Below are 24,543 nucleotides of genomic sequence, written 5' to 3' on the forward strand. Positions count from 1 at the left end.
TGCCTTGGGCTTGGGAAACGAGAGCATACGGCTTAGGACATGCCTATGCCTCTTACAAACAAGGGCCTCAAGGGTAATACACAACAACATTGAAAATGAACACTTAGTGTACATGTGTTCAAGTTTAAACCACTCAAATATTGAGTTTGTTAATGAAAAAACCAGAAATCTTCGACCTCTTTGGCTTATGAGATGAAGACAATTGGTTCATGGTTGCACCATTTCTCTTTGGAAGAAACGGGTTGACGATGAAGATTTGTAATGTGGCACTTATGGTGTTTCTCTTTGGAAGAAACGGGTTGACGATGAAGACTTGTAATGTGGCACTTATGGTGTGTGCCCGGTCTCCAATGTTGATGAAAAAGAGCCTCCTTAATGTAAATGACCTCCTCCTTTGATGGTTAAGACCACCTTAGTGTTAAGTAACACTTTGGTTGATGATTAATATCACCATTAGTGTGTAGAAAACACAATTAGTGCTTAAGAGCACATTTTTAGTGTCAAATGATACTTATTTTGGTTGATTAGTTCACCATTAGTGTTTAATAACACTATGAGTGTTTAAGAACACTTTATAATAACCTCCCTTTGCTGGATTAACAGCTTAATTAGTGTTAAACAACACAATTAGTGCTTAAAAACACACTTTGAACACTTTGAAAGCTTGAAAGTTGATGTTGATGATGAAACTTGATGGGAATGAGGTTTATGGATACCTCATGTGGATGGCCACTCTTCAAAATCAAGAGAAAGCTCAGCAACAAACATTCACAACACCACTTGAGTGATTAGAGTAAGGGAGGAGATGATTTGAGCAAGAAAAAACACCAAGTTGAAGCTTTAATGGAGAGCTTCATGAAAAAAGTGAAGAGGCGCCTAGTCTTTTGACTACAGCCGGCGCATCAGTGGATGGTTGAAGCTCAAACTTGAGCTGTAGGTAGGGGATTAAGTGGGCTTCAAAAGCCCTCAAACCCTTTGGCAAATGGTGGACTACACGCTGAGAACGGATGTACGGACTGCTGCGCTGAGAACGGATGTACGGACTGCTGCAAGAAATCAACGCCGAGCTGCTACAGACGCAATGCCGCCATGGAGAAGCACCATTCCTTGCAATTGGTCGTACGAATTGAAACGCCCAAGAGTGTACTTCACTTCATTAGTTGAAATCTCCACGAGATCTTGCCTCTACAAGCTGGTAGAAGGCCTCCACCAACAGAGGGTTGAGCTCCACACAAGGAAAGATAAGAAAAAGTGAAAATTTTTGACCTATTCTACACCACAAGAGTCCTAATCAACCTAAGCTCTAGATACCATGTTGAGAAAACGTGGTGCTCATGCTAGATCAAGTCTGTGGAGGAAAAGAGCTCACAAAATACAAGAACAATATCTTGCTTATTAAGTTGTTTATGAATACAACTAGGCCTTGCTCAATTACAAAATGCCTCATAGCTCCACCTTTAAATAGGTGAGCAAGTGGACCTTAAGTCCATTCACACTCACACCCTTCTCTTCCCCTTCTACATAACCTTAGTTCCTTAATATCTTGGTGATGAGCATGATTCATGTGTTCCACAGGATGTTGTTTTGGATAAGTATGACGATGCAAAGGATCTTGCTTCAGACATTTTGTTTATTAATAAACAATTAATGTCAAAAACGTTATGGTTGTTCATCAAATGCATGAACATTCTTCTTTGATAGATACTCTTTACCAACAACCATACATGTATGATGATTTCAATATCCATGTATATATGAGATACATATATGATGATAGAATAATGTTCATGAGATACATAAACATTCTTCTTTGGTAGATACTCTTTACCAACAACCATACATGTGCAATGATTTCAATATCCATGTATATATGCATTAGTTTCTTTTATCTCACATGATGATTCTCTTAGGTCTTACATCAACATGTTCTTCACACTAACATATCGATATGTTCTAAATCTATGTATATATTACATTTTCTCTTGGATGTCGACTCCACCCACTTATCTTCATTAACATGGATTCAAATATGTAGATATTTATCTTCTCATCGTTGATATCGACCCATTTATCTTCATTGACATGGTTCTATGTTTTTATTTTGTATGATCTATTATGGTACTATGTACTTAATGGGTGCTCACCCCTACACACTCCTAAATTAGTGTACTCAATTCATAATCATGGATGCTCACTCGACTCATCATTGTGGATGCTCACCCCCTTAATGCATGATTATGGGTTTGATCTTAATCATGGCATTCAACCCACCGGATGTGCCAGATTATTCACCAATGGAACAACCTAGAGCCTTTCACACACGATGGCATGAGAGAAGAATGCAAGGGTGGGTATGGGCTTTCCTCTAGCCATCAAAGATGACAACCCCTCTTGGTGGGGAAGCTAGATCTCTCCTCTAGCCATTAAAGATGACAACCCCTCTTGGTGGGGAAGCTAGATCTCTCCTCACTTGTATCACCATTCAATCTCACTCTAATAATGCCTTGTAAGAGTAGGTAGGGAAAAATGCAGGAGAGAGCTATGAAAGAGCTCTATCTCTGCTCCAATGATGTTCAAGTCAAGAGTTTACCTTAGCCCTTGCCAAAGCATGTAATGTTGGCTCTTGCCTTTGAGCTAAAAATGCAACTTCCCATTGTGGGTGTGCTAGAGCTGGTCCATCGTGTCCTCACACTAGAATGGTCCTTGTTGCCAAAGCATGTGTTTTTAGCTCTTGCCTTCGAGCTAATGCAACTTCGTATTGTGGGTGTGCTAGTTGGTCCATCGTGTCCTCAGCGGAATGCTCCTTGCCACCCAAAGGGGTGAAGGGAGAGCTCTCAGTGCCTAGATAGAGATAAGAAGAGATGGTCCTTAATGATGGTTCTCTCTCATAAAAGGCGACAAAGAAGAAGAAGCTAATGCAAGAAGAAAACCTACATTCAAATCTATCATCCATTAAGCAAGTAAGATTGCAAGCAAGCAAGAAGAGGAAAGAAGGAAAAAAGCAAGATTCAATAGCATGCAAGAAGAGGAAAGAAGGAAAGCTCACAAGAAAACTATTTCAAGGGAATGATTATGTAATGCTTATTGTAAAAAATGACACATATACATCACACTAGGCTTGCCAAATGTAAAAATGGTCCGTCCTCTTAAAAATGATTAGTCCCCTATTACTTAAGCAAGTATATACACGGAGTCCGTAGACTTTCCCTATTTGACATTAAGTGCATAGTAAGGTTGCTTTATATGTTCTAGCACCGTGTTACAAAAGTTATGTCTATTTGCATGGGTAAGATAGCGAAGCATCTTACGGTAGGTCGGGCGGGTGAAACCATGTTAACCAATGAAGTGGTTAACATAACCCCATTCCTAATGGTGACCGCATCCTTGCATCACCCAAGTTGGTGGTGAAACTACTACCGAGAAGTGGGTGTGGATGGTCTGGAGTTAGTGGCCGAGGTTAAGTGGGGTATAGTTTGGGATTGATCCACAACTAGATGAAGGGCAAAGTGATAGGAAGCTTTGGGCAGCCCTAGTGGCAGGCAGCTTGTCGAGGAGGCGGCATGGAAAGTGATAGATGATGTAGAGGTTCTTCATGTGTTAACCTCTTTCCATACACCATGGCCTAGCACTACCTACATTTTCCACATATGATGGTGCACATGCACATGCATATCACTTCGGTGCACGTATCCTATGTTGTTTACCCTAGGATATGGGGTAGCATTATGTATCTTTTTGTGGATTCACCTATGCTCGCCATGTGGCATTATGCATATGGGATGGCCCTTCTTTTTTTGAGGGAGATCTCACTCCCCTCTAGCCCTAGTTGTGGAGTCCAGCCTTCTGTTCCTTCTTAGATTAGTGAGTTGAATGAGTTCATTTCCTCCTTGGTGTTCAGCGCTCCCCACATGTGTGGGAGGGTTGTGATTGAGAGCTCATGTGGGTTTGCCTTCATCTCATTACCATTTTCTTGAGCTTAGGCTTGTGAGTGAGAGGTGAGTCTGATGGTGTTGATTCGCGTGGATAAGAATCCACACTCCTGGGCTTATATAGTGGTGTGCTTGCCCACACTTACTTGGCTGCTTGCGGTCCTCTAACTTAGGCACCTCACCCCTGAACTCTGGACACCCTCGTCAGAGCGATCGAGCTCCATGTCATCCGGTCGATGTAGCCGGTTACAAGCTACGTGACACTTTTCCTCTTTTTTGCTCTCATTTCCATGTTCTTGTCATTTGCTTCAGCTTAGGCTTGTGATTGAGAGGTGAGTGTGATGGTGGTGTTGATTTGCTTTTCCTTTTAGATTAGGTTTTTTCCCTTCTTGTTACCCTCTTCCTCTCTCCTCTCATTGCCCTCTTCCTCTTCCTCTCTCCTTTCATTTCCCTGTTGTCACTCTCTTCCTCTCTTGTGATGGTGTTGATTTGCTTTTCCTTTTATATTAGGTTCCTTTGCCTCTTGTTACCCTCTTCCTCTCTCCTCTTATTTCCCTCTTGTTACCCTCTTCCTCTCTTCTCATTTCCCTTAGATTAGCATATTCTTTATTTTTTATTCTTTTCTCAAGGACTTGGGTGAGAGACAAGCCCTTGAGTGGCCTCCCATGGGTATTCCATTGACCTGTGAATGCCCATACTAGAGGAAGCACCTCGCTGGTGGCTTAACAATGGTTCCATTGCTTTGCAAGGAGGAATCTTCATCAAAAAAATCATCAAACAAATGCCTTGGCTACATCAACACATTGAAAAGATCATACGAGGCCAAGATTTTTCGTGTAAGTGGTGTTTTCATTGCATTCCATTATGGCATGTTGAAATCTCTTGAAAGGGTTTAAGGAAGTGAGAAGAAAGATGTTGATTTTTGATCACCTTGGCCAAGCCTTTTTTAAGAAGGCCGGAGCACCTTACACCATTGGCGTGAATGTTGACGTGAAGGAGATAGTAAAGAGAACCACAAATCGGCCCACCAAAGAAGAAGAAGAAGAAGAAGAAGCACCGCTTGGCTAGGTCATGTTCGTCACCAAAAGAAGAGGTGGGGTAGGTGGCATCTCCATCAAGGCTCAGTAATGCCAAAGGAGAGGAGAGGCATAGCACTGTAGCAAGGTGGGTGTCATGGCAAAGAAGCATCGATTGATGTGGCATCACATCCCCCATAGATGTACGGTGTGAGACCCCTGCCCCCTCTGCACGTCAAACTCTGGAGTGCTAGCTGCGGAAGTAGCCACCTCTTGCACACGACAGGGTTTCCCACTCGGGGCCTTGCCCCACGGATGTCCGGGCGCAAGGGACTAATCCGATGGTTCTCCTGAAACCGAGATCGAAAAAACTTTCCTCGCCCAGAAAGCACGGGCGATTCCTCTGGGAAAATCTTCTAACTAAAATTTATCTAACGGGGTCAAGAGCCTTAACTATCCTTTCTATTCCGATCGAACCCGTAGGTCACATGGCCGAATCAAGGAAGGGACTTACACTTGGTTCATAGAAATCATCGCTTTTTTTTCCCTCAAGCAAGGCACAGCCGTTGATTCTTTCCCCCCATAGAACAAGAATCTCCCTGGGACTTACTTTAACTATCGTAACTTAAATCTAACTGAATTTTGTTATAGGAATCCACCGATCTAGCCTAACCCCAATCCCAACCGGCCCATGGGTTAGCCAACCGCCCAACCATTGTATTGGTGGGATCCCTCTTTATAGAAATTAGGTTGTGTTTGTCCCGGGTACCAAGGAAAAGAGTTCCCAGGCCCCCTAGCCGGCACTCATGCAATTATATTAAATAGACACACCACTTACACACCCAATATGAAATTGCCTTTTTCTCATATCTTCAAGACCAAATTAGAATAAAACCATAGTGTTTCTATCATGATTCTCAATGTTCCAGTTCCATTGTTTTACAAACAAGTCTCATCCGGACTCTCCGTTTGAAGACTAGCTAGTCAACCAACGAGATCCAATTTCATAGTTTTACAGTTCACTTAAATAATTCTCTTGCCAATCCATGAATATCTTCCTAGACATACGCATGGGTGTCCTAGCAGCCGCGAGCCCGTGCATCGCTTATTCAGAACCCTCTAGGATCCTCCTTAGGTGTCCTAGCACTTCACTCAGGGATCGCTTCGTCGGCCCTCACCCATCGTATCGGAAGCGCACCATTTTCAACCGTACCGAGGCTGGTCAAGACCATGGCAGGCTTTGCCGCAAGAGACGTCCTTTGATGACTCCTTGCCAGCTGTTGCAACGTTAACTCTCCTTAGTTTAACAATAAGCCAAATGCTTCCTCGAGCATTATGGCGTAAGACATTCCTTTACAAAAACAGAGTTTCTATGCAAGTAAGAATTTCCCATTGAGTTTGATTTCACAAGACCCCTTTTTTTTTCTCGAAACCCAGACTTTCCTAATGAGAATCATGATTCTCGTATCTCGGTGATCCATCTATTAATTACAATGAGGTTCTAACTTAGTTCTATACAATTTTGGGTCTTAAAAACTTCTCTAAATCAGCTGGTTATTCATTCTTCGTACAGAAGAAATGGGAATGGTCACAAGATTTGGCTTAATTTCTGATTCAAGAGATGGGTAGGCATCTTACTGACCCACCTTCTTGCGTAGTCATGGTCTACCATCGAATTACACAATTTTATTCCTAAAGATATTTTCATTTATCTGATAAAATAACTGTGATTTTTATTCGTAAGGATAAATATCCAAAATTATAAAAATTCATTCTTCCTTAGATATAATAGAACTATAAATAATTCTCTTCGTGTTGAATAATGGAATTTAACGAAGATATTTCTTTTTTTTAATGATCCTTTTAATGAATATGCATACATCATTTAATTAAAATATTCACATAGAATTATACTAAAATATTCTTTTCTCCGATTGGACCTAGGCATCAACATGCCATAAATTATCTATATCGAAATATGATGAAACTTTCTCTTTTGATACCAAAATTAATTTATGCATTTTCCTAATTAAATATACGATAAAAATTTCTCTTTTGATAAATAAATAAAAATACTCATGTATATATATACCATGAATATACCTATTTTAAAATATGACAAAAATTTCTCTTTTAATATTTAAAATGTTTGTACATAGAATATCGTGAAAATTCCTCTTTTTGCATCTAGATTTTTATACATGCATATACTTAAAAAATATAACAAAAAACCTTCTTTTAGCATTAAAATATTTATGCATAGAATATGATGATGATTCCTCTTTTTGCATTATCAAATTTATGCATAGAATTAAATTCATTTCCTAATGGTAATAATTTTTCCATAGCTTCCCTGCATTTTTCGAGAATGCTCAAAATTCTATTTTTAATATTTACTCATATTTACATAAATATGGTGGGACTTCCTCTTTTAATAAAAAATTCATTATGCATAACCCTAAGCATAATTATAAGCATAAGCCTCTTGTTTATTTTTTTAAATATCCAATTATCAATTGTGATATGAAAATAGTTACAAGAGTGTTAGCATAAACTCTCTTTAACCTTAAAATGAATAAATATGAATTTTCTTACCGTAAAACAAGCATAAATGAATTAATCCTCATTTTAATTAGATTAAAAATCATAATAATGCTTAATCTCCATCTCTAGCTTGTTAGGCCTAGAGTTTTAGGTAAGAAAATGAGATTAGGACTAAGATCTATCCTTCCAAGAAGGATTAATCCATAAAGATGAGTATTCTTACATAAAGAGAGATTTACAAATCAAAAACATTACATTTAAGCATAAAAGATTAACATTAATCCATTTAAACAATATGAATCAATAAAAGCATGGTTTTAAGAAGAAACCATTGATTAAAATGCTTCCCAAGCATTAGAGAGGTTGGAAGAAGATTACCATTGAAGAAGAGAGTAAAACACCATTGGTTTAAGCTTACCCTTGGTTTTTGGCTTACCCTTGGTTTTTGGCTTGATTATTTAGAGAGAAGTGAAGCCCACAAAAATCTTGGCCACCAAGAAGAAGAGGGTAATCTCCAAGAGAGGAAGAGGATTAGTGAAGCTCCAAAGCTTCACAATGGAGAGGCAAAGTAGAGGGATAATAAAATTACACTAAATTGAAGATTATACTAGCATGTAAATACACTAAGATGAAAATACAAATGAATGGGGTTCTACTTATAGGAGAGGGAGACCACCAACCAAGTCCAACTGGGATCTAGAGGCTTCTAGCTTCAGTTTGATCCAATTTGGACAAGTTAGGCTCACTTTTCAGATCTGGTTTGAAGGAGGAGAGATAGAATATCTCATTTTTTTGAATTAAAAATGTGGGGTAATGATGGGATTTAGGCGCCTCCTTCATGAGAACCTTCCCCCCTTCTTGAGGTGTCAAATTTTCATTTTTTTGTTAATAAATCTCAATACTAGTCAACTCTTCATCTTATGTGAGAATTTACTCATTTTTGGGGGATTTTCTTTTTTTCTTTGCATTTTTCTTATTCCAACACTTGGATTAACCTTATTGGCCCTTTAGAACACTATTTGGACCTTAATCAAATTTTTTTGAAATTATGTACCCCTAGGCTAAGGTGTCTAATACACATAATTAATTAATTTCTAATGCATATTAGAAAACTCTTTTTGAACTTTTGTTTTTTGGGGAGTTCATCTTAAATAAAAGGAATAACTTTATATCTAAAAATATCTCAAAACTGTATTCTCTCTCTCTAGAATATATTCTCTCTCTAGACTAAAAACAAAGAAAAACAATGTTTTCTTGCATTCTAAAATAGGTGATGATTACAGGGGACTGAGAGGAGAACTTATACATCTTTTAGGGACTGAGGAGGAACCTTACATCCTCTCCCACTTGACAAACGCGAGATGTCCTCATCTCGCAAAGTGGGGGTAGTCCTTTACTAGTTCTTCTTCTTTCTCCCAAGTGGCGTCCTCTAGAGGATAGAACTTCCACTTGACTAAAAACTCCCTCAGGACTTTGTTCCTGAGAGCCTTCTCCCGAACATCAAGGATTTCTTCGGGTTGGAGTTTCATCTAGCCTTGAGTCTGAGAAGTCAATTGTTCATCATCCAGCACACATGACTTGGGTTGGGTACACACTTTTTAAGTAAGCTGACATGGAACACATTATGTACCTTGAGATGGGGAGGTAGAAGAAGTTCATAGGCTAGATCTCCTATTTTCTTAGTAATGGCGTATGGCCCACAATATCTTGGAGACATCTTTTTGTACTTCCCTAGAGATAATGAACTTCTCTTGGGTCGTACATAAATGAAGACCATATCTGATTCTTCAAACAATCTCTCTGTTCTTTTCTTATCAGCATACTGCTTTTGTCTGTCCTGGGCAGCCTTAATATCCTTGCGGATTGCCTGCATTTGCTACTCCATATCATCAAGCATCTGTCTGGACATCTCGACCTTGATCAATGGGGGTTGGACCAAGTTAATGGCGTGAGGCAATCTTGTCCGTACAGAGCTTTGAATGGACTCATCCCGATACTTCGGTGATAAGAGGCATTATAAGAAAACTCAACTAGATGTAAGTAGCTTAACCACTTTCTGGGTTCTTTGCCACAGCATGATTGAAGAATATCTTCAATTACTTGGTTTACTCTTTCAGTCTGGCCATTTGTCTTTGGATGATAGGCTGTACTGAGATCTAAGGAAGTTCCCACTGTTTCGAAGAATGCAGTCCAGAACCTTGATGTGAATTTAGGATCTCTGTCGCTCACTATCCTTATGGGTAAGCCATGCAGCCTGAAAATCTCCTTCAGGAAGACTCTGGCAACATCCACTGCAGTGTAGGTTTCTTTTACTGGAATCAGATGGGCAACCTTGGTTAATCTGTCAACTACCACAAAAATGGTGTTGTAACCTGATTGCACTGATGGTAATCCAGTAACAAAATCCATACTGACACATTCCCACTTCATCTGTGGAATGTCTAAGGCATGAAGCTTTCCTGGCATCTTAACCCTTTCTGCCTTGACTCTTTGACATATTAAACACTGATGTACATGATTGAGTACATCCCTTTTGAGTCCTGGCCAGAAGAAGCTCTTCTTTATAGACATGTAAGACTTTATGAACCCTAGATGTCCAGCTATCGGGCTATCATGGGCTTCCCTCAGAATTTTTTCCTTAGTTTCCTCATCATTAGGAATGCATAGCCAATTATTGTAATACATGCATCCTTCGTCCAATTTGTACCCAAGAACTCGACTCATTTCCTGAGGAGTCTTGCTTTCTTGCATCAGTAGGGTAGCAATAGGGCCAAAGAATCTGTCCTGCATGATCTTCTCTCTTGCTTCACTGATCAAGGGATTTGATACCAATGTTATTGTAAAGCAAGGAGGCTTTCCTACTGAGCGCATCAGATACCACATTTTCTTTCCTTGGTCGGTACTTTATCTCAAAATCAAATTCCTGCAAGGTCTGCGTCCACCTTCTTTGATGCATGTTGAGATCCCTTTGGGTGAAGATCCACTTTAGACTTTGATGATCTATCATCAAGGTGAATCTCTATCCTAAGAGATAATGTCTCCATAGCTTTAGAGCATAAACTACTGAGAGTAGCTCCAAATCATGGACAACATAATTTCTATCATGCATTCTGAGCTTTCTGGATTCATAGGCTATACTGCATGACCTTCTTGCATAAGTGCACCGCCTAGGGCGAAACCACTGGCATTTGTCACTACTTCAAAAGGTATGGAAAATCTGGTAATTTTAGGACAGGGTTGGTTACTAAGGCTGTCTTCACCTTATCAAAAGCACTCTGACACATAGCGGTCCAATGAAATAGGTTACTCTTTTTGAGAAGGGTAGTCAAAGGGGATGCTATTTGAGCATACCTAGGTATAAATATTCTATACCACCTGGTTAATCCTAGGAATCCTCTGACTTCTTTTACTGTCTTGGGTTCTGACCAATCCACAACTGCTTGGATTTTAGTAGGGTCAGGAGAAATGCCATCCTTAGATACTATAAATCCTAAGTATTCAACATGGTCAGCAGAGAAAGTGTACTTGCTCTTCTTTACAAAGAGTTGGTGCTTCCTTAGGATCTCCAGGACTTTACGCACATGATCTTCACGATCAACTGCATTCTTAGAGTATACCAGGATGTCATCGAAGAAGACAAGAACAAACTCATCCAAGTATTCTCTGAGAATGTCCTACATGAGGTGATTAAACATTGCTAGGGCATATGTCAGTCCAAATGGCATGACTGTAAATTCATAATGCCCATATCGTGTATTGATGGCTGCCTTGGGGATATCTTGATCCTTAATTCTGATCTGGTAATATCTAGATTTGACATCTATCTTTGTGAACATTTGGGTTCCACTTAACTGATCCAAAAGTTCATCAATCCTAGGGATAGGATATTTATTTTTGACTGTTAACTGATTTAATCCTCTGTATCAATACAGAGTCTTAACGTTTCATCTTTCTTTTTTTGAAAGAGAATGGGCGCACCCCAATGTGAAACGCTAGGTCTTATGAATCCTTGCTCTAGCAGTTGTCTTAACTGCTCCTTTACTTCTATGGCTTTAGGAACTGGCATCTTGTATGCACATTGGACTATTGGCTGAGTTCCGAGGGTTAGCTCTATCTCATGATCTACTTCACGAGTCGGCACTTCTGGCAATACATCAGCATACTCACTTAGCCATTCTTGTTCCTTAGCCTTACATTTTGTGTCTACTGGATTCGTTTTAACAACATAGACAGAGTGCTTCTTTCTGAGTCCCTCTTCAGCAATTTAGAAGCTTTTACTAACTGCAAAACTGGGGATCCGAAAATTCCAATTCCTTGAACTTGATTCCCATGAAGGTCGAGGAACGAGATGGTTCCATCGTGACAATGAATGTCAGCCTAGAGCCAATCCATTCCAAGGATTCTGTCATAGATTCCCAAGGGTAAAACTTTGAACTGGCAATCTATCGCATTCCCATCTAGATTAAACTGAATACGGTCTGTCTCATGGTGTGTGAAAAGAATCTTTCCACCACTGGCCAATTCTACTTGCATAGGTTTCCGTGTTTTCTGATCTAGGACTAACTTACGCACGCATCCTAGGGAAATAAAAGAATGTGTACTGTTTGAATCAATCAAAGCTTAAAGTGCTTACACTTGTACTCTGCTGGAGTTTGAAGGACTGAGAACTAACAATTCTGCCCTTGATGTGTTCAATGGTGGCATGAATCTGTCCTCTTTCTTCCTCCAGTGCATTAGCTATTGTGATAGCTCTGGCTGCTGCTGTCTGGGGTGGGACTCTCTCTCTCTGGCTTCCCCAATTTTGGGAGGGGATCTGAGACTACTTTGCATTGAGGCTGCAAGCTGAGCTGGCACTCTTCTAGGGTTTCCTTGATTTTGGCGAGAAGGACCTTGATTAGGTTGATAGGAAGGAGTCGGTCTCGGCATTCTAGGACCTTGGCTTCCCTAGCCCATTGTCATAGAAGGAGTTGGGAAATCCTTGAGCTGGTGTCCAAAACCTTGACATCCAAAACATCTGTTCTCACTTCGAAGCTCTTCCTTATGCATCCTGGAAAGAGCCGGAGTTCCATAAAATGTGCTTCGAGGGAAAAGGCCTTCCTTCCATTCTAAAACTTCCTGTCTCTTGGTTTTGATTGGGACCTTGATGTCTCTTAGGAGGTAGAAAGTTGAAAGTGCTTCTTGGAGTTTGGAATCTTTTGAAGGATGAGGGAGCTAGCTTCGGCGAGACCTTGACAACAAAGGCCTTGGCGAAATCCTTCGCCATCTGCTCTACTTCGGCCATCAAAATTGGCGTAGCATTCTTCACTAGGGTATCCAAAGGTTCGTTCATTCCCCGAATGAACCTGGCCATCAGCTGTTCTTTATCCAACGATAGCAAGTATTTGGGGAGAAGCGCGAATGCCTGGTGATATTCCACCGTGGTACGGCTTCCCTGGGTTAGTTTCCAGGAACTCATTCATCTTTGTTTCCAAGTAGCTTGGAGGATAGAATCTCTTCCTTAGGTATGCTTTGAGATTGTCCCACATCTGAGTGTTTCGATCCAAGCGGTTTGTCTCGCAGTGGTTCCTCCATGCTACTCTGGCTATTTCTACAATCTTCACCTGGCAAGAGCCAGTTTACTTTTTTCATTGTATTCAGTGACATCGAAGTATTCTTCCATGGCTTCAATCCACTTTTCCACAGCCTCGCCTAAGTGTTCCCCTTCACCTTTGAAGGGACTTGGCTAAGATCTGTGAAGAGCTTTGTGAACATCAGGGTCAAGCTTCTCCTTATCCGTGAGAGGATTTGGCTGTCTACCACGATTCGTATGTCTCATGATTCTGCCAAAATGATACATCGTTAAATTTCTATTTGACTTTGTCTCGAGATTCTAAGACTAAAGAAGTTCATAAATAATTACTTTAAACAAGGTAATCGTTCTTACTAAAGATCTATGACATACGTCCGAGAAAACAGATCTTATTTCTTTAGACTCGATATCTGGTAGTCAAAATCACTTAAACAATTGGAATTTTTGCAAAACATTGTTTATTTACATAAGGTTTGCAATATATACATAGAGCAACATCGCTCCGAAAATCAATGCCTCAATTACATACGCATGAAATGGTGATATTGTGCTGTGGACATGCCGCGATGTAATTGTTCCCTTACCTATTGGTGCTACAATCTTACTCCTCGGGATAAAACGGCTAAGAAGCCTGAAAAGATGACAAGTAATCCTAAAATCTCGAGGTGTGGGGTGATAAAGTATAACACCACGAACCACCTTTAGCCTTAACAAGACCATGGCTAAAGAGACGTTCTGCCTCAGCATCTGGCGCTAGTTGCAAGAGGCATGGATATAGTGCCCTCTGCGAACCACTTATGATGTCGTCTCTCTGCTGGGTCCGGAAAATATAGCTCCTCAAAATGATTAGCGCGACTCGCCCTGCTCGTTCGAGTCGTGGGACGGAGGAGAGGATATGCTCAAAAGCAAAATCCATATCCTGATTTCGGTTAAGATCGGGGATACCAGATAAATACGGGGTGCCCATCTAGAAATTCCAATTCATCAATTATAAGTCTTCATTAATGAAAAGGAGTGACGGAGCAACTCTGTCATAGCCAAGTAAAGGAGTAGGAGAGAAGAGGACTGGCAAGCTCCACAGGAGTTTTGCTAGGGGAAGGAGTAGACAGTGGGTTCTTCTATTTTTTTTAAAAAAAATTAAAGAAATCTCCCCCCCCTAAAAAAGACCCCCCAATAGCATCAATGTCTCCTTTCCCTCCCACACTTCAAATCCTACCACCATGACTGCTCCATTTTGATTACCATTAAAATTTCCTTTCCCCCCCCTCTCTCATATGCTGCAATCTGTCCCCCTTTTTTTTATTAGCATTAAACCCCCCCATCTCTCTTCTTACATAGTCCACCCTGCCCCATCCCCCAACCCAAAGTTCTAACTACCTCCCTTCCCCCTTTCCCCTCGAACTTTTTCAAACTAACTTTTTCCCTTTAAAAAATAATCCCCATCTTCCTCTCCCCACTAACACTTTTTGTGTTTATTCACCTCCTTTTTACTACCCTCCCCCTCCCCCCCTCTATCATCTCTTTTTTTTGTTTTCTTCCCAAAATAGCCACAAAAAGTTAAAAAAAAGAAAAAGAAAAAAAGCAACAATTTTTTTTTGAAAAAAATCAAACTCCAAGAAAAGAAGCAAAGAGGACTATTTTTACACACAGGCACACAATCTTCATGTGTTTTTGTGCCATGATTTACTCCACATGCATCTTTTTAGATCACATGACATGTTCTTTAACACATGTACCACCATGTGAGCATTTCCACACCATGAGATTCATGCATTTACTTAGGTGGTATAAGGTATGGTGGGGTGTATTTTTATTTCTTGAGAACACATGGGAGGATTTTGCCGATGTCATGGCGGGCAAGCCATGGTTATCTCACTATGAAATGATGTACCAATGTACCTTACTTTTTATAGAATTCCATGGCTTTCCATAACTTGTTCTCTTGCTCCAAGATCACATGGATTTTTTACATGCATATCTTCACCTACCTTGATTTGCTTTATTTTAACGCTTGCATTACCCCATCACCCAAGGTCACGTGGGTTTTATCAATATCTCACATTACATGCCCCCCCCATTGCCTTGCCATTGAACCTTGTATATCAACACACCTTGAGCCTTTGGAGGAGTCTCCTCCTTACCTCATATATACACCCCTTTACTTGTGTGATTACATGCCACCATTTGAGGCATGTGCTCTAGTTTTATAATCATCTACTACCCTTATATTGCATGGTTCTCACTTATCACTTGCATTTACAAGAGCACCCACTCTCAACACTTAAATTTGGGATCTAGGATCCTCATGAGCGGATACTCTTACCTCACCATTGACTTTTGAGGAGGTTCCCACCTTTGCCCTTATTACATCTTTTGAGGGGGAGCCTCTTCATACCTTCCATTCCATGTTACATTAGGAGGCTTTAACTCCATCTTTTCTGCATTGTTCTAGAGGCCCCACTTTATAGTTCTCATTCATCATTGGCCTTTGCTTTGGCACCCGCCTTTTGAGCCACTTTTTATGGGATCTTGCATTAGTCTACATTGACTTTCCATGAGCTTCATTGATGCTACCTTCTCCATCGACATACCATTCCTTGGCCTTTGCTAAAGCACCTATTCCAGCCTCCAGCCTCCTACATTTGGGATCCCCGCATACACCTTTGGGATCCCCTCGAGTTCCCTATTTTCATTTGGGATCCTGATGAATAGGATCAACTTTTGAGGTGGGGAACACCCCCCACTTCCTTTTTTCTCTGGTCTACACTCTTGAGGTGGGGAAGCTTCCCTCTCTTCACTTTTTTTGTCCATGGATTCTCTTCATCAACACATCTTATAGATTCTTGGGCCATGGGTCATGCTTCTACTTTGACATATCTTTGGAACGATCCTTCCTTCTTTTGGGCTTCATTGACATTGCCCCTTCAGAGGCAGATGTGTATTAGAGGTGGGGGAAGTTAACCTCTTTTCATACACCATGGCCTAGTACTACCTACTTTCGGTGAAATTTAAAGGTTTTTTATGTTAAAAACTAGTAAATGTTCATGACCGTGAATATCTTGTTACCATATTATAGTAGTGATGTGTGTGAACACACTTAGGACCGCCGGGGCACTTTTTCCCTCACTAGGAGGTTTTTTTCCCCGTGCATTGTATATACGCCCATTATCTTCTAGGGCTTGTAATCTTTCATTTTTGGCACTCATAATACACTACTGTGTTTCTGCGATGTTGCACAGGCACTAATGCATATGCCAGGCAACCAAAAACACGTAAATGGCCAACAGATGGCTTGCGGCTATGCCAAGCCTCATATGGAGTGACAACCTGTAATGCTTTGGTGGGACACCTGTTTAGTACATAAGTGGCACACATGACAGCCTCAAGCCAAAAACCATGTGGTAGACTTTGACTCTTAACCATACATCTTGCCATTTCCATGAGAGACCTGTTTTTTCTCTCAGCCACACCATTTTGCTGTGGTGTATACGGCACTGTACATTGGTGTTTTATCCCACGCTCAGCCAGAAATGCATTAAATTCTGAAGACATATACTCCCCCCCTCGATCTGAACGGAGGGTGCCCATCTTACTTTCTGACACATTTTCAGCCATAACCAAAAACTGTTTGAAGCACAAAAACACTTCGGACTTTGCCTTCAAAGGATATACCCATGCATGCCTGGTAAAATCATCAATGAAAGTCACGAAGTAAAGGTAGTTTCCAAATGATGGAGTTTGCATGGGACCACAAACATCACTGTGAACAAGCTGCAATCTGCGTTCAGCTCTCACTGATCCATCTTTGGGAAAGGAAGCACGCTGCATTTTACCCAATATGCAGCCCTCACAAACATGCTTGACAGGTGCCTCAAGCTTAGGCAAAGAAGACACCATTTCAGATTTCTGCAGGCGCAGCAAACTTGCAAAATTCAGATGACCAAAACGTGCATGCCACAGTTTTGCATTTGAAATAGCCTGCGTATCCATAATAGCACATGCTGAATCCTCTACACATTTGCCATCCATATTGAGCTTATACAGCCCTCGACATAGTGAACCAGATGCTACAATGATGTCACCACAAGAGAGATCATGAACAGTACATCTGTCATCCACAAATTTTATAACCAAACCTGTTTTGGCAAATGCGGAGACTGACAGCAGATTCTTTTTGATCCCTGGCACATACAATGCATCAAAAAGTGTAAAGGTGTTGCCATTTGCAACATTCAGCACAATCTGTCCAACTCCTTCAACGGGATAAGAGGAGTTATTGGCACAAGTGACAGTATTCCCTGTGGGAGGAGACTCAAGGAAAGTGAATAAACTGCGCTGCGAGGTGATATGCTTAGTGGCACCACTGTCAAAGTACCATACATCTGAATCTACTGCAGACATACATGTGTCATGCAAAGATGGGTCATAACTGCACTGCGCATTGAATGCCCATTCTGTATCTAGCACAACATTAGCAGATTCATTGTTAGAAGGAGAGGCATCTGCAACAGCCATACCAGCCTCTTTCTTCTTAGCCTCTTTCGCAGCCAGCTTAGGACACGCTTTGATGACATGATCATTTCCCTTACAGTACTTGCAAAATGTCTTCTGTTTGTCACTTGTTACCATATTATAGTAGTGATGTGTGTGAACACACTTAGGACCGCCGGGGCACTTTTTCCCTCACTAGGAGGTTTTTTCCCCCGTGCATTGTATATACGCCCATTATCTTCTAGGGCTTGTAATCTTTCATTTTTGGCACTCATAATACACTACTGTGTTGTGCTCAAGCTTCCTCATCTTCTTGAAGTTGTGTGTGCATTCCTGCAACCCTAATTCCAACAATTGGTATCAGAGCAGGCTTCCTCCTCCAGGGCAGCATCACCGGCACCTGCCGCTTCATCTCCTCCGATTGCGACGAGGTTTCACGAGCGTCTGCAGGTTAGTATATGCCGTGGGAGAGCCCGTAGGGCATGGTCGTTTCAGAATTTTCATCTGAAGTCATTTCGCCCTCCGTTTTTGCATTCCAAGTACTGCGCAGGCAAAATCGTCCTACTGTGCAGATTTTCTGTCAAGATTAGAATCTGCAGGACAGGTGCCCATTCGTCTGTTTTGGGCTGTGCTACATAGCACAGGTCGATTTTATACAGGTTTACCTCTTACAGACAGCATTTACATCTAGTAGTACAGTCATTGGCCATGGCTGACAACAATGATGTATTCCGCATGTTGGCTGCTGAGGATAAGTTGGATGGCACCAACTATCCATTGTGGGCATATATGATGCGACATGTATTGGTAGCAAAGGGGTTATGGAACATTGTGCAGGGTATTGATGCACGTCCTATTGTGGCTGGGAATGCTGCAAACACATCAGAAACAGGTACTGTAGATGATGGTGCAGGCACAAGTGCTGTAGCAGCTGTTCGAGAACCACCACTTTCAGCAGAGCAGATTCGTTGGGATGGTAGAGATGCGCAGGCTCATGCCTTGATTGCACTGTCTGTCAAACGTACCATTATCCCACATATTCGCTCTTGCAGGACTTCTAAGGATGCTTGGGATGTACTTGCCACATTGTATCAGGCAAGAAATGAGGCTCGTGTTGCTTACCTCCGAAAACAGTTGGAGAGTGAGCATATGAACGAAGGTGATTCTATGGATAGCTTTTTGACAAAGATCAAGGATTTCAAAGAGCAGCTCATTTCTGCAGATGAAATCCTGTCAGACAGTTCACTTGTGCAGACTGTTTTGAATGGTCTACCAGATTCTTATCAGGGTTTTGCTTCCACTCTTCGCTTGATGATGAAAGGCAATCCCAATGCCTTATCATTTGAGGAGTTAGTTTCTGTTTTGCTGCAAGAAGACCAGTCAAGGCAAAACAGGAATATTATGCGTGTCGCAGATCAAGCTTTCGTTGCTAGTCAGAGAAGCGGGAAAGGTAAAGCTGGCTTTTCTTCTAGTAAGCAGAAATCTGCAAATGCTGCGCAACCAAAGAAGGAAGACAAAGATGAGAAGAAGGGTGACAAACAGAAGACATTTTGCAAGTACTGTAAGGGAAATGATCATGTCATCAAAGCGTGTCCTAAGCTGGCTGCGAAAGAGGCTAAGAAGAAAGAGGCTGGTATGGCTGTTGCAGATGCCTCTCCTTCTAACAATGAATCTGCTAATGTTGTGCTAGATACAGAATGGGCATTGATTTTGATGAGACTTTTGCTCCCACATGTCGTATGACCACTGTTCGTAGCATCTGTGCATTAGCAGCTCATAATGGTTGGAATGTACATCAGCTGGACATAAAGACTGCGTTCTTAAATGGAGATTTGCATGAGGAGGTGTATGTATCGCAGCCTCGTGGTTTTGTTCAAAGAGGGCAGGAAAACAAAGTGTGCAGGTTAAAAAAGGCTTTATATGGTTTAAAGCAAGCTCCACGAGCTTGGTATGAAAAAATACATGCATATTTGACTGCACATGGGTTTCAGAATAGTCCAACAGAAAGCACTTTGTATGTTAAACGTGTGGATGGTGTACATCTAATCATTGCTCTCTATGTCGATGACATGCTGCTCACAGGACCAAATGAGAGTCATATTGCTGATTTTAAGGCTGATTTGAATGCCTCTTTTGAGATGTCAGATTTGGGGCATTTGCATCATTATTTGGGGATACAATTTAAGCAGTGTGATGGAGGTATTGCTTTGTGTCAGACAAAGTATATTGAAACATTGTTGCGGAGATTTGGCCTTGAAGACTGCAAGCCTATTGCTACTCCAATGGAGACAGGTTTGAAGTTGAGTCTTCATGATGCTGGAGATCACTTTGATGTCACACTCTATCAGACAGCTGTTGGTTGCCTCATTTATGTATGCATTACGAGGCCAGACATTCAGTTTGCAGTCTCACAGGTGAGCAGATTTATGCATAGCCCAGGCATTAAGCATTGGCAGGCAGTGAAGCGTATCTTTCGCTATTTGAGTGGTACTCGGCATCTTGGGTTGTTTTATCCCAAGGGGGGATCATTGCCGCCAGATTTACATGTTTTTTCAGATTCTGACTGGGCTGGTTGTTATGACACACGCGTGTCCACGAGTGGTTTTTGCTTCATGCTTGGAAGCTCATGCATATCATGGTTGAGCAAGAAGCAGCCTACTGTGGCCACTTCTAGTTGTGAAGCTGAGTACAGGGCAGCTTTCACAGCTACGGTTGAGTGTGTGTGGCTCAGACGCCTTATGGCTGATTTGGGTGTTGGGCAGCCATCTGCCACCACCATCTTCACTGACAGTCAGAGCGCATTGGCAGTTGCGCGGAACCCAGTGTTCCATGCTCGTACGAAGCACATTGAGGTGCACTACCATTATGTCAGGGAGAGACTCTCTGCAGGAGAGATCAGTTTGGCTTATGTGCCAACACAGGATAACCTTGCAGACCTTTTCACAAAGGCTCTGCCTCGTGAGAAGTTCGAAGCTTTTCGCAAAGCTTTGGGCTTACTCCCTTTTGTGGATTCGTCCACATAGCTAGACACTTCCCTATACATGAGTGCTAGCTCTTGTTCACCGCATCACTCCAGGGGGGATTTGTTACCATATTATAGTAGTGATGTGTGTGAACACACTTAGGACCGCCGGGGCACTTTTTCCCTCACTAGGAGGTTTTTTCCCCCGTGCATTGTATATACGCCCATTATCTTCTAGGGCTTGTAATCTTTCATTTTTGGCACTCATAATACACTACTGTGTTGTGCTCAAGCTTCCTCATCTTCTTGAAGTTGTGTGTGCATTCCTGCAACCCTAATTCCAACATATCTTAAGTTCTTCACGTCCAAAAAAGTGCTTCAAAATTGTTATCTGAGGTAACAACTAGGTTCTAGAAGATATAGGAAGGGCCTTCATCTGGTAGAGCTTTTCACAGCCATGAATAACTTGTTCCTACTGCATGAAAAGCTTATCCAGTCATACTCTTCATGTCCCTTTGCTTCGTATTGCCTTACCGGGACTTTTTAATCCTATCTCCTTTCTTCCTCTTCTCTTCCATACTTACTAGAATCTCTTTAGTGCTTGCTATGAGAACATTCGCCTCCTTTGGATGTTCCATGAGATCCTCCTGGCTCATCTTTGTCGATTCTACAAACACTTCCTCTTCAATGGGGAGTGGGTTAGCTATTATATGGCTTAAAACTTTTGTGAGCAGGTACAGGTTTACTACCTTGTTTGGTGTTGTGTGGTAGGTATGCATAAAGCTCCTTATTTAGGTAGTATGGCCCAATCATCCTTCAGATTCATGTGGTTTTTTTGTAATTTGTGGTCTATCCTGTTATATCGATTCACGTGCTTAATATATATTATATATCTTGTTATACCAGTTCACGTGCTTAATATATATTATCATTGATACTGCCCTTCTAGTCAGTTCATCCGCCCTCTCCTTGACATTTAAATATTCCACACCATTGTTATTAAAGACCTTTTCCTTGAGAATGGTATCAAATGGAAGATCATTTTGCTCCACCCTATGTGTGTGTGTGTGGCTGAATGGTTTGCCTAATGTCATCTTCTTAGATCATAATTATCCTTGTAGATTCATTGAGCAGTGTGCCCTCACATGCCTTTAAAAGCTGTTGTGTATTGATTACGTTGAAAGTTGTTGCATGTATTGGTCCAACCCGATTACCTCCAACTTGGCTTTAACTTCTGAGCTCTTGAGGAAGGGTGGGAACTTTGGTGAATGCTTTAGTGAATGATACTGAAAAGAGATCTTGTCTTTAAGTGTCAGTAGGCACTCTGATGAATGCTCTAGTGAATGATACTAATAAGAGACCTTGCCTTTAGGTGTTAGTATAGTAGGCACTCTGGTGAATGCTATGGTGAATGATATTGAAAAGAGACCCTACCTTTAGATGTTAGTAGGCACTCTGGTGAATGCTCTAGTGAATGATACTGAAAAGAGACCTTGCCTTTAGGTGTGAGTACATCTCTATTGATGATCCTCCTTGCCATATTTCTGAGGTAAGGTCTAAGGTGAGTGAGCTTTTACACAATTGATATCTTCTTTTTTCCTTCAAGGGTGCATAGTCTAAATCCTCGCGCTCCTTCTTATGGGGAGTCCTCATGTAGCAATGGGAATCAAATTTGTCAGGCACTGGCTGGTAGGGAGACTCCTCATTTTCTTTGCCTGTTTTTTTAAAATAAGAGTGAGGGTGTTAATGGTATAAACCATTGTTAGTGAAGTTATTTATACAGCCAATGATGCTTCTGAAATAGATTTTTTCTAGGCATGAAATATCACGGGAGTGAGATTTTTCAGAATATTTTATCATGGGAGTGAATCCAATTAATTATGTGTGATACATGGTTCATGTGTGAAGCATGGTAGTGAATGACTTCCATTTGTTAGAATTATTTTTGTGAGTGATTCCAAAGTAATTGTGATCTAACATTGTGGACTATGTTGAGTATAGATCATGAGTTCGGGACAACCAATGTGGGCATTTGGATGAGATTATCTAGCCAAGCACATGTGTGCTAAATATTTAATTTTGTATGGTTTGGCCCATTGTACATATGTTGGGCAGGTTTATTTTTTATGAGATGCTTTAAAACATTGGACTAAGGTTCAATTTTGTAGAAGTCCAATTTTGGAAAAGCTATACTATTTATGGCTCCAAGGGCTAAAATTATGAATATGATTTAAATATGGCATGTGGGAGGGGAGCCACACACATCGAGGAGAGATTGCACCCAATCTTGTGTTCTTTGATTTTCATGCTCTTGATTTATGCTTTGATGTTATGGTTTATTTATTTTATTTATTTAATTTGTGGAATAATCTAATCTCCATGTACCAACAGTGATATCAGAGCACGAAAAATTTAAGTATTGAATTTGGGTCATGGAGAATTGAAGAAAAATCAAGAAATTGATTTTTACTCAAAGGTTATTGGTTGAGAAAATTTGAAGTATTTTCAACAAAATCAAAATACTTGCACAGGAAGAGCTAAATTTGTAGCAAGGGTACAAAGGCTTTGGACAAGGACACAATTAATTAAAAAATCCAGGAGATAAAGAAGAGAAGGTGTGGAAGACCTTTGGGCAAAAGAAGGCATGGTCATGTGAATTTTGTACACCCTTGGATTTGATTGAAGATCAATGGCAAGGAAAGAAGGTGGAAAACCACAAGTGGATTTGCAAAAACTACCCTCTTCATCAAAAAGTGGGTTTCATGGATTCTCAACCTCTTCCTGATCCATCTTTACGGATGAAACCAACATGAGAAGGAGGCTTGGGTCCAATTTTTGGATTGCCAAACCAGTGGAAACATCTGATTTCTATAATGGATGGCTATGGTGGGCTCAAAAGTGATTTAATTTCTCTTCTCACACCATAGCCATCCATTAGCCAATTTAATTTCTTCAAATTCTTGCTTATAAATTCATGATTTCTACCACTAGTAGACAGGTAAGACAAAAACTCATACTTATGCATTGTTCAATTAAATTTAAAAAAAAAACACTATAGTTAAATTTGAAATATAATGGTCAAGATAGTTCAATGATTGATATGTACTTCTATATACGAAAGAAAATACATATTAGATCATTCACGAGTGAACTAACAATGAAAGTCCTCTTGTAGAAAAGATAATAGTTGAATGGATCTAGAGTTAAAGATGAAATCAAACACATGAAAGATGAATTCTAGCATCCATTACACATGAAATTAGCATTTCCAAGCATCATAGCCAAAGATGAACAAGAGAGAGAATCCATATGTGTATGTAGCAAAGAGAAAGATACACAATGGCCTAAGTGTGTTAACCTCTTACCAAGAGGATGGCTTAAAAGCTAGCCATGAGCCTTGACCATAGATGGCCATTTATAGTGTTTTACCCATGGGCACATTTACATGTATGCTATAGGTTGACAAACCATCCCTTCCCAAAGATTTTATCCTCAAAATCATACAAGATATTTACACTTCAAGTATGGCCGCAATTTGAATCTTTGAGAAGTAAAGAGGTTCAAAAATGCTCTTGAAGTACATTTGGAAGAAGAAACCCAAATGTAGTGAAACCCGCAAACTCCTTCTCCAATGCAATCATGTGAGACTATTATGCAATCATGTGAGACTGTTATGGCAGCCTTGTCCAATGCAATCATGTGAGACTGTTATGGTAGCCTTGTTGTTGGTGAAGATCCTTAAAAATACTTCATGAAATCTCCATAAAATGGGCTACAATTGATGCATAACCTCAACCAAATGAGTCCCACATCTTTGCCTTGTATCATGTATGTTGGAGTAGAATGATGGCCCCAACAATGGATCCAACCCAAGCTGTCCAGAAATTATAGCAAATCTGTGTAGAAATTACAGCATATGTAATCCTCATGTAATGCCCATTCTCCACATGCTAAACATGCCACTAGGTATCTCAATCCCAAACTATATTGAGTGGCAAACCATGTATTTTGAATACATGCTCCATAAATTTC

Source organism: Cibotium barometz, chromosome 1 (genome assembly GCF_041138505.1).
Source record: "Cibotium barometz isolate CiBa-2024 chromosome 1, ASM4113850v1, whole genome shotgun sequence".
Taxonomy (NCBI): domain Eukaryota; kingdom Viridiplantae; phylum Streptophyta; class Polypodiopsida; order Cyatheales; family Cibotiaceae; genus Cibotium; species Cibotium barometz.